Genomic DNA, 12,404 nt, shown 5'->3' with positions numbered 1-12,404 from the left:
TGGAGGTGGAGAGTTTCAGTGCTTTCTGTATTTTGGTGGTAAGGTAATCCACGGCACGGACCATATTGGCCGATGTTGTCAAATCGAGGTCGTGTCGATTGGTGTTATTAAGTATCCTGGCAAACTTGTCCCAACTGGTGAGGGTCACAGTGGAACGAGCATCAAATGAAGGGGCAGAATCCGTGAGGTGCAAAAGTACTGGCTCATGGTCGGAGACCTGTTCGTAGACAGTTTCCAGGTTTTGATGTGTGCCCCGACCGGGACTCGAACCCGGGATCTCCTGCTTACATGACAGATGCTCTATCCATCTGAGCCACCGAGAGCACAGTGGATCTGTTTACTCGGACATACCTATTTAAGTAAAGACAGTTCACTTTCGCTTAATGGCGACGATTTGATATTGTGGTGAACAGCATATACCGACTACGAGAATAGGAAGTTCCGTACTACGAACGCATCTCTGTGTCTTACTGAACCGAAGACTTTGTTTTAGAGGCTCTGTGTGAGAGAAATGGAGAGATCAGACGCGTGAGAGGAGGAGAGAAATTGCATTGTTGCAAGACGCCATTATGGTATAAAGTAAATGTTCAAATGTTTTTTTGTGCAAAATACAATCCAATAACTAACATCAAGTATTCAAGTTGTGTATATCCCCATACCAAAATTAGTTACTTATCACGTACAGATATTACGAGATCTAGATCGCTCGGAGGTGAAGGACCTATCATCCAGACTCATCAGACAACATAGCACACAGTTGTGCCGAACTATGCGCGTAACCAGTAAAGATTATAGAGATTTCAGGTAGAGTAAGTAACGACGAGGAATTTCCGCGAGATCGCCGCTGCGGAATACATCTCTTGCTCTCCTGTGGTATTTAAAACGAAATATTTATATTTTACAGGTCTTCAGGGGAGTAAAGATAAAAGGAAATAAGGAACTAAGTTAAACCAACTAAAATCAATAACTAAACTAATAATTAAAATAATAGCACACATAAACAATATATATATTAAAACTTTCATTTCGTATTTGCTTATGGGTAATTGTGGAAGCCTTTAATTATTTAATTGTGAAAGAATACATCGCTTTCATTACAGTACTTCATAATATACGCTGCAAAAGAGTAGTTTTGAATCACAGATTATCGGATAAGCTCACCTTAGAAAACCAAATGTTTAGTTTCGTATATCTACATCTACATCTGCCTCCACGTATACATCCTCCGCAAGCTACTGTACAGTGCGTAGGGGAGCGTACACGGAACCATCATTACACGGAGGTGACAAAAGTAATGGAATACTTCCTAATATCGTGTCGGATCTCCTTTTGCCCACCGTAGTGTAGCAACTGGACATGGCATGCACTGAACAAGTCCCCTGCAGAAAAACTGAGCCACGTTGCCTCTACAGCCGCCCATATTTGTAAAAGTGTTGCCGGTGCAGGATTGTAGGCACGAACTGAGCTTCCCATTATGCATCATACGTATTCTGTGGGGTTCATGTCGAGTTATCTTAGTGGTCAAATCATTCACTTGAACTGTCCAGAATATTCTTCAAGCCAATCGCGAACAATCGTGGCCCCGTGACATAACACACTATTATCCATAAAAATTCCATCGTTATTTGTCAACATGAAGTTTATGAATGGGTACAAATGGTTTCGAAGTAACCGAACATAACCATTTCTAGCCAGTGATCGGTTCAGTCGCACCACAGGACGAGTCTGTTCGCTGTAAACACAGCCCACACCAGTATGGTGCCTCATTGACAACATGGGAATCTGTTCCACATTCGAACCCTACCATCAGTCCTTACCAACTGAGATCGGAACTCATCTGACCGTCCAACCGATGTGGTCACGAGCCCAGGAGAGGCGCTGCAGGCAACGTCGTGCTGTTAGCAAAGGCAGTCACCTCGGTCGTCTGTTCCCATAGCCCATTAACGCAGTTTCGTCACACTGCCCTAAAGGATACGTTCGTCTTATGTCCCAATTGGTTTCTGCGGTTACTGCGCAGTGTTGCTTGTTTGTCAGAACTGACAAATTTACGCGAACGCCGCTTCTTTCGGTTGTTAAGATAAGGCCGTCGGCCTGTGCGTTGTCCTCGGTGAGAGGCAGTGCCTGAAATCTGGTGAGTCTCGGAATATTGAATTCCCTAACAAATTCAGAAATGGAATGTTCCATGTGTCTAGCTCCAATTACTATTCCGCGTTCACATCCTGTTAATTCCCGCCTTGCTGCCATAACTTTACACGCGAATCACCTGAGTACAAATGATAACTCCGCCAATGGACTGCCCTTTTATACCTTGTATGCGCGATACTACCTCAATTTCTATACATACATATCGCTATCCCATGACTTTCGTCACGTCAGTATAATGCCTCTGCACAAGTCCCAATTTTTCTTATTTTATGTCGTTGCCCTCACACGATTTGTACGTTGGCAGTAATAGAATCGTTTTCCAGTCAGCTTCAAATGGCAAGTCTCTGAATTTTCTAAATAGTGCTTCTCGAAAAGAACGTCGCCTTCCTTACAAGAAGTCCATGTGATTTCCTGAAGTATCTCCGTAATGTGTGTACGTTGTTCGAACCCACCGATAACAAACGTAACAGCCGACCTCTGAAATGCTTCTATGACTCCTTGAATCTGACTTGCTTCGGATCCCAGACACTCGATCAGTATTCGAGAATGGCGCGCACTAGAATCCTATACGCAGTCATACAGATGAAATACATTTACAGATGAAATACATTTCCTTAAACACTTTCAGTGAACCGAAGTTGACCGTTTGCCTTTCCCACTACAATCCTCACGTGCTCGTTCCATTTCAAATCGCTTCGCAACGTTTACATATTTCTACGTTTACAGCAAACTGCTAATCATCACGCTAGCTAGAAATTTTATCTAATTCATCTTGTCTTCTCCTATAGTCACTCGACGACAACATACCCCCTACACCACAGAGTCGTCAGCAAACAGACACAGATTGTTCACCCTGTCTGCCATATCATTTACGTCTATAAGGAATAACAGAGGCCGTTATCACACTTCCCCGGGGCACTCCTGACGATATCCTTGTCTCTGATGAAGATTCGCCTTGGAGGATAACGTACTGAATACTATTACTTAAGAAATCTTCTAGCCACCCACAAATCTGGCTATCTATTACGTATACTCGTACCTTTGTTAACAGCCTGCAATGGGGCACCGCGTCCAATACTATGTTGGCATCTTGTTACTTGTTTCTGCAACTGAAATCCAGATGTAAACTTTGAAATTTAGACAATGATGCAAACTCCTTGCGTAATTGGATTTACATATTGTTTTCCAGTTATGTCTATAGCATCTTATCCAAAAGTTGCTTAAGATTGGGTTGAAGAATTTTTTTAGATCTGAATGCCCTTAGTAAAATATTAAGAGGTGAGTGCCGTTACGCTCTAATAAACCGTTTTAGAGTACCTCCTAAAATATGCGTAAAAGCAGTTCCTATTACACACAGGCGTGCGCGCGTTCACTCACACAGCCAACCACCCTCCCACACGCATACACAGAGATAACTCATTCGAATTTAAAAGATACATTAAGAAGAAAGAGTAATGTGACGAAAAATATTTCAGTATTCACGCGTATCAGAAATCTAATTTTGCTTTTTGACCAAAGCAGCTGAAATGTAACTGCAGTGGCACGTCAGTTTAAAAGAACTAAGCTGGCTAAAGAGACGATGTTAGGTCGTTGAATTTGGAAAATAATTAGTGCTCTTTGGTTAAAAAAAGATCATAGTTCAAATGGCTAAACCTAACTAACCTAAAGACATCACACATCCATGCCCGAGGCAGGATTCGAACCTGCGACTGTAGCAGTCGCGCGGTTCAGGACTGAAGTGCCTAGAACCCCTCGGTAACAGCGGCCGACTTTGGTTTACAGAATGACCATTTCATTCGTAGTAACTTAATACTCGTGTGTTTTATTTTGATACACAATGACAAGTATTTTTAGAAAATCTTTCGGCCACCAGATATATTGTTCATTCCAATGAAAGACATCTGAAAGTTCTCTGGTCGAAAACGCCGTGCTAATGAGCACCCTCCTCTCAAAATTCCTTCGAACAAAACTGCACAGTGAGAAGACATTGGGAACGTTATGAAGCGCGAACTTCCACGTGAGTTTTAGTCTTTGTTCTTATCGCCGAGGCAGCAAACTTTAAGGAATGAGGTGCCGCATTCTGTTCCGTGAGTGGAATTTTATGAACGTTTGTGACTGATCAGAGCCTGCGCGAAGTCAGGTCCCTTCTTTCCCGATACCAACAAAATAATTCGTTGTGGCGTCCGAATAATACCGCTGTTTTCCATAAACAGATTACTGGCAGTCTAATTAATTAGTACGCGCCAGATTATTGTGTAGCCCATTAACTGATTAGCGGAATGCGTGTGATGCCACGTGGTAACAAAATTTTAGGCTGGCTTCCGACGCAACATGTTGCGAGTACGGTGCCGCTCATGCCGTCTCTCTCACTGAATCTACATCTAAACGGCTATGCTGTAGTTCACACTTGAGCTGTTGACGGAGGCTAAAGAGTATTTCTCTACCATTCCACTCTGGATTAGCAACCAAGAAAATGTTTTCGCAGTCGGAGAAGTCGGTCAGTGATTGAAATGTGGCGAGAATATCTCTTCGCAACGAGAAATGCCTTTGTTTTAATGACAGCCACGCCAGTTCGCTTATCATTTACGTGGCACTCACTCCTCCATTTCGCGATAATACAAAACTAACTGTCTTTCTTTGGACATTTTCGATGTCCTCCTTCAGTCCTACCTGGGAAGGATCCCATATCGCACAGACGACAAGCAAGTGCAGTGTAGACTGTCTCTTTAGTAGACTTGTCGCATCTTCAAGTGTTCTGCCAATAAAGCACATTCTTTGGTTCGCCTTCCCTACAACAGTTTCTGCGTGATCGTTCCAACATAAGTTGCTCATAATTGTAATCCCCAAGTAGAGTCCGCACAGAATACCGTGGAGAGTTGTTGAGCAGACGGCAGGAAACGTGTGGGGAGAACGCTTGTGACTGAGGTAGTGGGTAGGCGCTGTAGAAGAATGGCAAGCGCTGTAGGGGAAGCGCGATTCTAAACTGAAGTCTACGCTCTACACGCGCACTTGTATGGTGGCCATTCTAAAAGATCTGTCACCTTTGCTTTGATTAGTATCTAAAAAGAATTCCGCCGAAAATGCAGCGATTTATTTTCGCCTGACTTGCTAACCATTTGTAACTTTCAGAGAAGCATCACGAGTGGCGAATTTTGAATAAAACTTACACATTTCTCTTGTTGTCCTATTAAAATTTGCTTCTTTCGCTAAAAGACAGCGCAGTTTATACATTCTCACCTCACTAATACGTTGTGCAGACGCAATTAAGTGAGAAACTGAGCAAAAGTAAGGTATCGAGGATGTGCTTTTTCATAAGGAAAAAGCACATCCTAGATACAAAATAAATGTGTTATATTTACACTCATGTTGTTCCAAAACATATAGCATTTCTCGTTTCACCAGTTATCGACGGTCCTTAAAAATTAAATTTTTTCATTACCACCAGGCTATATCAGGAAAATTAGTTTTTCTATAAAAGATATTAAAACCGTGTAAAACACAACTTTACATGTTGCCTACAACTTTGACGTTCTGTAGCGTCGTTGGATGACGTTTGCGGACATGGGTTCCTATGTAAAGTTTGAGCTGCTAAGTCCCCTCTACAACCTCTAGAACAGTGTAACATGAATTGCGGAACACCCTGTCTTTTTTGTTGTCTCTTTTGAGTCATTAGTCTTCTGACAGGTTTCAGGCTGCCAACCACGAATTCCTCTCTTGTGCCAACCTCTTCGCCTCAGAGTAGCACTCGCAACCTACGTCCTCAATTATTTGCTTTATGTATTCCAAACTCTGTCTTCTTCTACATTTTTTTGCCCTATACATTCCCTGATGTCTTAACAGATGTCCTATCATCCTGTATATACTGTGAAAAACAATGGTTCTGTAGCACACCCAATACTACTTTTACGTTTGAATGTTCCTCTCTATTACGAATGACACACTGAGTTCTATTCTCTTCAGTCCAATCAGAAAGATGATCAGATATTCCGTGCTCACGTATTTTGTTCATCAGGTGCCCTCCGGAAGTCAAGAAAGACCTGTGCCTACCACGACTTCCCCCAAAAATTGAGGACTTCTGGTGACCTTAGTTTATTGTTTAAAAGTGTAATAGAAGACCGGATTGTTGTATCGTTGGATGTTGGTGGTGGTGGAGTGTGGGGTGGTATCTGAGAGACCGATGGTGGTAGAAAATAGGGGCACCATTTTTCAATTTGCACATAGGGTGGCAAAACACCTATCAGCTTTCCTGATATGATACGCGAAGGGATGGTACAACGTACCCTCCGCCATGAATGGTGTTGTGCTTGTGGAGTGTGTATGTGTATGTGGATTTGTAATGGAACAGTCACATCGGGTAAGGCGGATGGCAGAGTGAGATTCATTGGAATACTCCTCAGGATGTGTAATACAGCCATGTGGGAGGTTGCTTGCAAAGTACTCGACCAAAACTTGAATACTGCTCGTCAGTAGGCGGGTCAGAACCAGGTAGGATAGAGAAAGGAAATAGAGAAGTTCCGAAGCAGTGCGTTTCGTCACAGGTTCATTTAGTGAGCCCGAAGACCTCGGGGAGATGATCATCCAACTCCAGGGGCAGACGCTACAAGAGAGGTGCTGTGCATCAAAGTGTGGTTTACCGTTAAATTTGAGTTAAAACACGCTCTAAAACGACCTACCAATATATTGCTTCCGTATACTTGTACGTGACGAAAAGATCCTGAAGCTGAAAATTAGATGTATTCGAGAGAACACGGAGGCTTACCAACAATTACTCTTCCCGCATATCATTCCCGAGTGGAACAGGAGAGTGCGAAAGTGGTAGAGGTACACGAAGTACCCTACGGTGAAGTATAGGTGTATGCAGATATCGCATCATAAATTATTGACAACACATATCCAGTTTAAAACAAACGTTAAATTGATGCATGCAGTTCCCCGGAACCTAGCTTCAATTGGCGGACAAGGCACACTATACACGACTTAGCTACAGAGTCTTTTCTGTACACCCCTCTAAAGGAGGTACACTGCAAGTTCGTTGTGGCCAGTGCAGATGATGTTAAATTAACGGCAACAAGCGGCAGCCCCTCTGTCGGGAAACGGCCCCTGTCCGCTCCCTCAGTAGCAGAAACGGGAGAAACACAAGTGGGTGCACTGGGGGAAAAACTGCAAAAGGCATTTTGTTACAGCCAGCCACCCCTGCCGTCGTATTTCAATGCAACGAGTTCTTTGATACCAGCGAAATAGGAGCACCGAAGTCAGGGGCGCTCCATGGCTGTGTGTGTGTGTGTGTGTGTGTGTGTGTGTGTGTGTGTGTGTGTGTGTGTGTTTTAGAGAGACAGAGCAAAGAGAGAGAGAGAGAGAGAGAGAGAGAGAGAGAGAGAGAGAGAGAGAGAGAGGGGGGTGAGGGGGAGGCTCTGTAGTTGGGTTATGACTTGTTACACAGCTGACTTTGCTACCAACTCTCTAACAGAATGTCCACACTAATGGGAGAAAGGTAACATATTTTCTGCACAGTAGTGAAAGATAATTCACTTCCCTTTTGTGACTACCCGTCTCTCTCCTCCACAAAATACATACAGTATGTGATCAAAAGTACCGGACACCTGGCTGAAAATGACTTACAAGTTCGTGGCGCCCTCCGTCGGTAATGCTGGAATTCACTATGGTGTTGGCCTACCCATAACCTTGATGACAGCTTCCACTCTCGCAGGCATACGTTCAATCAGGTGCTGGAAGGTTTCTTGAGGAATGGAAACCCATTCTTCACGGAGTACTTCACTGAGGAGAGGTATCGACGTCGGTCGGTGAGGCCTGGAACGAAGTCGGCGTTTCAAAACAGCCTGAAGGTATTCTATAGGATTCATATCAAGACTCTGTGCAGGCCAGCCCATTACAGGGATATTATTGTTGTGTGACCACTCCGCCACAGGCCGTGCATTATGAACAGGAGCTCGATAGTGTTGAAAGATGCAAACCGCATCCACGAACTGATCTTCAACCATGGGAAGCAAGAAGGTGCTTAAAACATCAATGTAGGCTTGTACTGTGATAGTGCCACGCAAAACAACAACGGGTGCAAGCCCCCTACATGAAAAACACGAGCATACTATAACACCACCGCCTCCGAATTTTACTGTTGGCACTACACACGCTGGCAGATGACGTTCACGGAGCATTCGCAACACCCAAACCCTGCCATCGGATCGCCACATTGTGTACCGAGATTCGTCACTCCTTGCAACGTTTTCCCACTGCTGAATTGTCCAATGTTTGCTCTCTTTACACCAAGCGACGCGTCGTTTGGCATTTACCGGCGTGACGTGTGGCTTGTGAGCAACCGCTCGACCATGAAATCCAAGTTTTCTCACCTCCAGCCTAACTGTTTTAGCACTTGCAGTGAATCCTGATGCAATTTCCTGTGTGATGGTCTGGATAGATGTCTGCCTAGGGCTCCCATCGGGTAGACCGTTCGCCGGGTGCAAGTCTTTCGATTTGACGCCACTTCGGCGACTTGCACGTCGATTGGGATGAAATAATGATGATTAGGACGATACAACACCCAATCCCTGAGCGGAGAAGATCTCCGACCGAACGGGGAATCGAAGCCGGGCCCCTAGGATTGACAATCTGCCGCGCTGACCACACAGCTACCGGGGGCGGACACTGGTGAATTGAGAGACCATCGTATCGATGCCTGAGAGAGCTTTTGCACCGTTTCAATGTCGAAGGTGATGCATTTTCAGGAAAATTGTTACAGGCGATGAGCCTTAGGTCCACTGTCGTCAAACAGAAACGAAAATCTCAAGCAAGGAATGACATCACAGCTCGCTGCCGAAATGAAAAAAAATTCGCAGTCAACTGTCTGCTGGAAAATCCATCTTCATTCCCTTCTGCAATGTAAATGGAATAATTTTATAGCATTACATATATAGAGGAGTGACAGTAACCAATGCACCTTATTCAGACATGCTGAAGAATCAAATTCGTCTGGCAATCAGGAGTAAACGACGAGGACTTCTGACTTCAGGAGGACTGCTACAGCATGACAAAGCCCGACCACACACAGCCCGTGAGACACCTGAGACTATTCAGCAAATTAAATTTGAACGTCTGGTACATCCTTCTTTTTAATCAGACCTCACTCCTAGTGACTTTCATCTGTTCAGCGCGTTCAAAGAGGTAATGGGAAGCAGGCAGGTGGCGAAGAGGTGAAAACATCGGTGCAGGACTGCATACACGCATGACCAGAAGTGACTCTTTTATCGTGGTATGTGTGCACTTCCAAAGCGGTGGGATACATTCATTCAACGTCGCGGAGACTACGTCGAAAACTGACATGTAAGTTTTTTGTTCACTGTTACAATTAAAAATATTATAGCACTGTTAGAGTTTTCATTTTAATCACCCTCTTACTACAAAATGTATGTATGTGTGTGTGTATATTCCACATCTCCTCCTAAACCACAGGACTGAATTCAACCACACTTAGTACACATATCTCTTTCTATCAGATAACCATTGATGTAGGGTAAGAACCATCTACCTTTCATAGTTCAGGAGATATGACATCATAAACAATGAGATATGTGGAAAACAGCAGCGTTTCTCCTGACGTTTACGCTTGTTACCTCTGTGATACTAGCTATATTCAGAATAAGTTTCGTAGATAGTATCCACATATGCCAGTAAATGCACCTATAAAATCATATCATGACTCAAGACAGAGTCCAGGAGATATGACGTGTCAAACACCGATATGCGTGAGAAACAGCCGCATCAAGTATGACGTTTAAACTTATTACTTCTTTGCTACTAACTTTATTCGCATCATATTTTCCATATTCTATCCACATACGCCGCTGAATGTACCTGCAGAAAAACACCATTGCACACCACATGGTTCAAGAGATATGACGTCATAAACACTGAGATGCCTGAAAAAGTCCCGCACCATTTATGAGGTTTTAATACATTGTTCCTTACTACTATGACACCCCTAGAGTCAACTTAAGGAAATCCCTTGGACCTGGCAACACTTTTGACAGCTTTCAGCTGCGAAGCACAAACAGCCGTAGGCGTAAACAATTGCTGTCTATAGAGCTATGAAGGGGCTTTGCCTTAGAGACGTTTACAAAATATTGTTGTAGACACGAGATGTAGCTGCCCTTATACGTTGAGGTGACCTAACTCATGAGATAGCGATATGCGCATATACAGATGGCGGTAGTATCTACTCAGGTGATTCGTGTGAAAAGGTTTCCGACGTACCGGCCGCTATGATCGAGTGGTTCTAGGCGCTTCAGTCCCGAACCGCGCTGCTGCTACGGTCGCAGTTTCGAATCCAGCCTCGGGCATGGATGTGTGTGATGTCCTTAGGTTAGTTAGGTTTAAGTAGTTCTAAGTCTAGGGGACTGATGAACTCAGACGTTGAGTCCCATAGTGCTTAGAGCTATTTGAACCAATTGTTTCCGACGCGATTATGGCCGCACGAGGGGAATTAACAGACTTTGAACGGGGAATGGTAGTTGGACCTAGGCACATGGGACATTCTAGTTCTGAAATCGTATTGCCAGATCCACAGTTTTAAGAGGGTGTCGAGAATACCAAATTTCAGGCATTATCTCCCACCACGGACAACGCATTGCCTAACGGCCTTCACTCAACGACCGAGAGCAGCGGAATTTCAGTAAAGTTGTCAGGAACAACAGACAGCAACACTGCGTGAAATAATCGCAGAAATCAATGTGGAACGTACGACGAACGTATCCGTTAGGTCGGTGCGGGGAAATTTGTTGTTAATGGACTACGTCAACAAACGACCGACGCGAGAGCCTCTGGTAACAGTACGACATCGCCTGCAGCGCCTCTCCTGGGCTCGTGTCCATATCGGTTGGACCCTAGACTATTGGAAAACCATGGCCTGGTTAGATGAGCCCCGACTGCACTAAGAACAGATGATAGGGTTCGAGTGTGGTGCAACCCCACCAAGCCATGGCCCAAATTTAACAAGTTACTGTGCAAGCTGGTGGTGACTGTAATGGTGTGGACTGTGTTTACATGGATCAGTGACTGGAAATAGCTACATTCAGCTACTTTGAGACCATTTTCAGCCTTTCATGGTCTTCATGTTCCCAAACATGTTTATGGATGACAATGCACCATGTCACTGGGCCAAGGCTGTCCACGACTGGTTCAGAGAACATTCTAGACAGCTCGAGTGGATGATTTTGCCGCAAAGATCGCCCAGCATGAATCCCATCAAACATTTATCGGACTTAATGTAGAGGTCAGTTCATCCACAAAATCTTGCACCTGCAACACTTTCACAGTTATGGACACAGCTATAGAGTAGGAATGGCTCTATATTTCTGCAGGGGTGTTTCGACGACTTGTTGAGTCCATGCCAAGTCGAACTGCTACATTATGATGGGCAAAAGGAGGTCCGACACGATATTAGGAGGTATTCCGCAATTTTTTTCAGCTCAGTGTACATTTTTATATTATGCATATTTGTTTCTATGAGTGCTTCATAATTTCGAATACATGAACATGAATTTTTTTTCGATATTGCACGGTTAACTTTTTGTTTTGGTTTCTAATAGCAAATTGATTGAGTACCTGAGCAGTGACGAGTTTGTAAGCCAATACAAACATAAATGCGGTAAGGGTTGGGGGGAGGGGGCAATAAGAAAACCAACATAGGTGGCTTTGTTATTACCAATGCCGATTTAAGGCCCAAGAGACACAAGTCTCCGCTAGAGGTACCAATCAGAGAGGGGTGCCAGAGGCGCCGCAACTTTAAGGTACAGGACGTATCGCAATTAGTAGCGACCACTTGTAGTGCACAAATGCAAGATATTTACATACAGTGCAATCACAATCATTAGTGAAATCGGACTCTGATGAAAGAGTACGAGCGAGAAGGAGACGAGGGAAGGAGGGTTTGGAGAGCTAAATGTGAGGCGTGCATGGCTCGTGTTCATGCCATTTATTGTTTGTCATCTTCTATTACGGTACTGCCGCCTCGTTTTCGTATTCCATTTACTAGCGTCACTAACTTCCTGCCTTACTTGCCCGTGAGTGGTAGCAGCAGCGCGTATCGATAAGTGCACTGTCGTACCATCTCTGGAGTGACCGATAGGATTTCTGGGTTGTCGTGTGTGTGTTGGTGACGGACCAGCACTGCAGTCGGGACGCAGCAGCAGTGAAGTCGGGGTCGCAGCGCCGGTGAGGTGGCGACAGCCAGTGCTCGCCGACCACTG

General features: G+C 44.4%; 1 non-coding gene across 1 annotated transcript; it reads right to left on the bottom strand.

Moving 5' to 3' along the window:
* Window positions 1-249: 249 nt before the first annotated feature.
* Trnat-ugu (transfer RNA threonine (anticodon UGU)) lies at window positions 250-324 on the bottom strand. Its single transcript has one exon. It is a non-coding gene; the product is annotated as a tRNA-Thr (tRNA).
* Window positions 325-12,404: the final 12,080 nt, after the last annotated feature.

Source organism: Schistocerca gregaria, chromosome 6, assembly GCF_023897955.1.
Source record: "Schistocerca gregaria isolate iqSchGreg1 chromosome 6, iqSchGreg1.2, whole genome shotgun sequence".
Classification (NCBI taxonomy): domain Eukaryota; kingdom Metazoa; phylum Arthropoda; class Insecta; order Orthoptera; family Acrididae; genus Schistocerca; species Schistocerca gregaria.
This window is presented reverse-complemented; position numbering and strand designations above follow the sequence as displayed.